Source organism: Dendropsophus ebraccatus, chromosome 9 (genome assembly GCF_027789765.1).
Source record: "Dendropsophus ebraccatus isolate aDenEbr1 chromosome 9, aDenEbr1.pat, whole genome shotgun sequence".
NCBI lineage: Eukaryota > Metazoa > Chordata > Amphibia > Anura > Hylidae > Dendropsophus > Dendropsophus ebraccatus.
This window is the reverse complement of record NC_091462.1, coordinates 115735581-115738873: the sequence shown is the minus strand read 5'-3', so window position 1 is coordinate 115738873 and position 3293 is coordinate 115735581.

Below are 3293 nucleotides of genomic sequence, written 5' to 3'. Positions count from 1 at the left end.
GCCGAACCCAGGGCGGGTCAGTGATGTCAAAGCTGAGAAAGTGAAACTGACATTTATGTCATTCCTGGAATCCTGAATGTTACATAATATCCACAGTTAAGGGTGCGTTCACACCTACAGGATCTGCAGCAGATTTGATGCTGTGTTCAGTTATTTAAATGAAATCTGCTGCAGATCCTGTAGGTGTGAACGCACCATAAGTCTGGATTGCTAGGTATATACTATATATAACGTGTATGAGAACAACCAGGTAACCACTTATCTCTGTACTGTAATAGATTACTATAATATAAATACCCCCCCCCCCCCCCCCGCCACACACATAATAAATTCCAAAACTAGATTTGCATTTCTAGGAAAATACATAGTGCTTGAAAAAAGCACCCCTTTACCAGTGACTCCCAGAGCGCCCCTTTACCAGTGACTCCCAGAGCGCCCCATTACCAGTGACTCCCAGAGCGCCCCTTTACCAGTGACTCCCAGAGCGCCCCTTTACCAGTGACCTCCAGAGCGCCCCTTTACCAGTGATTTCCAGAGCGCCCCTTTACCAGTGACTTCCAGAGCGCCCCTTTACCAGTAACTTCCAGAGCGCCCCTTTACCAGTGACTCCCAGAGCGCCGCTTTACCAGTGACTTCCAGAGCGCCCCTTTACCAGTGACTTTCAGAGCGCCCCTTTACCAGTGACTTCCAGAGCGCCCCTTTACCAGTGACTTCCAGAGCGCCCCTTTACCAGTGACTTCCAGAGCGCCCCTTTACCAGTGACTTCCAGAGCGCCCCTTTACCAGTGACTCCCAGAGCGCCCCTTTACCAGTGACTCCCAGAGCACCCCTTTACCAGTGACTCCCAGAGCGCCCCTTTACCAGTGACTCCCAGAGCACCCCTTTACCAGTGACTTCCAGAGCGCCCCTTTACCAGTGACTTCCAGAGCACCCCTTTACCAGTGACTTCCAGAGCGCCCCTTTACCAGTAACTTCCAGAGCGCCCCTTTACCAGTGACTTCCAGAGCACCCCTTTACCAGTGACTTCCAGAGCGCCCCTTTACCAGTAACTTCCAGAGCACCCCTTTACCAGTGACTTCCAGAGCGCCCCTTTACCAGTAACTTCCAGAGCGCCCCTTTACCAGTGACTTCCAGAGCGCCACTTTACCAGTGACCTCCAGAGCACCCCTTTACCAGTGACTCCCAGAGCGCCCCTTTACCAGTGACTCCCAGAGCGCCCCATTACCAGTGACTCCCAGAGCGCCCCTTTACCAGTGACTCCCAGAGCGCCCCTTTACCAGTGACCTCCAGAGCGCCCCTTTACCAGTGACTTCCAGAGCGCCCCTTTACCAGTGACTTCCAGAGCGCCCCTTTACCAGTAACTTCCAGAGCGCCCCTTTACCAGTGACTCCCAGAGCGCCGCTTTACCAGTGACTTCCAGAGCGCCCCTTTACCAGTGACTTTCAGAGCGCCCCTTTACCAGTGACTTCCAGAGCGCCCCTTTACCAGTGACTTCCAGAGCGCCCCTTTACCAGTGACTTCCAGAGCGCCCCTTTACCAGTGACTTCCAGAGCGCCCCTTTACCAGTGACTCCCAGAGCGCCCCTTTACCAGTGACTCCCAGAGCACCCCTTTACCAGTGACTCCCAGAGCGCCCCTTTACCAGTGACTCCCAGAGCACCCCTTTACCAGTGACTTCCAGAGCGCCCCTTTACCAGTGACTCCCAGAGCACCCCTTTACCAGTGACTTCCAGAGCGCCCCTTTACCAGTAACTTCCAGAGCGCCCCTTTACCAGTGACTTCCAGAGCGCCACTTTACCAGTGACCTCCAGAGCGCCCCTTTACCAGTGACTTCCAGAGCGCCCCTTTACCAGTAACTTCCAGAGCGCCCCTTTACCAGTGACTTCCAGAGCGCCCCTTTACCAGTGACTTCCAGAGCGCCCCTTTACCAGTGACTTCCAGAGCACCCCTTTACCAGTAACTTCCAGAGCGCCGCTTTACCAGTGACTTCCAGAGCGCCACTTTACCAGTGACTTCCAGAGCACCCCTTTACCAGTGACTCCCAGAGCGCCCCTTTACCAGTAACTTCCAGAGCGCTCCTTTACCAGTGACTTCCTTTTAAGAGAAACTTTATTCCTGGGTGCCGTCCCTTTAAGAGCGACTTGGGTCCCATCCCTTTAAAAGCAAATTGGCTCCCGTCCCTTTAAGAGCGACATGGGTCCACTTTACGAGCGACCTGGGACCCAGGTCGCTGTTAAAGAAACCCAGGTCGCTCTTAAAGGGACCAAGGTCGTTCTTAAAGGGACCCAGGTCGCTCTTCAAGACACCCATTTTGCTCTTAAAGGGACCCAGGTCACTCTTAAAAGGGATCCAGATCGCTCTTAAAAGGACAAATTTCACTCTTAAAGGGACCCAGGTCGCTCTTAAAGGGACCAATTTCATTCTTAAAGGGACCCATTTTGCACTTAAAGGGACTCAGGTCGCACTTAACCTCTTAAGGACCCATGACGTACCAGTACGTCATGGATCACTGTCACTTAAGGACCCATGACATACCGGTAGGCGGGTCCTTTAAGAGGGCGCCGCGGACCGGCCGCATGCGATCGGGAGAGATGGTCTGCTGAAATACAATGCAGGCCATCTCTCCCTGTCGGCATGACGATCGCTGCTATTGGCTGATCAGTTCAGATCAGCCAATAGCGGCGATCGGCACCTTTCCGGGCCATCGGTGATCTGATGACCCGGAAAATAATGGCAGCCGGCGCTGTCCGACAGTATCAACCGCCATTACTGTTAAAAGTAATGGTGGCCCCGGTGCCACATCCCGATAGTCGTGACCGGCCATCCAAAGAATGAACGCATTGGATGGAGAGCGGAATCCGCCCATGCATAGAATGGAGTCTATGAGGCGGACGGAGACGCGCACCCGCATCAGTCAGCCGGCGGGTGCCAGCTGCGGAATGCACAAAGGGTTATCCTTCGCCATTCCGAAGTGTGCATGTACCCTTAAAAGTGTATGAAGGAAGGGACAGCCGAATCCAGCCCCCAGATGCCCCCTCCCCCCCTATCCTCGGAGTTAGTGGGAAGATCGTCCGGGAACTGATCTTCCCACTGCTGGATAAAGGTTACCACCACCTGTACGGGGATAACTTTTATACCAGCACCCCCTCTTCCGGACCCTCTTCCGGTCCCTCGCTGCCCGAGCTACTGTACATATCAGAAGTAGTAATAGAGCCCTAATATTTAGCAGCCATGGAGCGGACCCAGCGCTTCTGGATATGAGGGACCCCGTATCGCACCAGGACAACATTTTCCA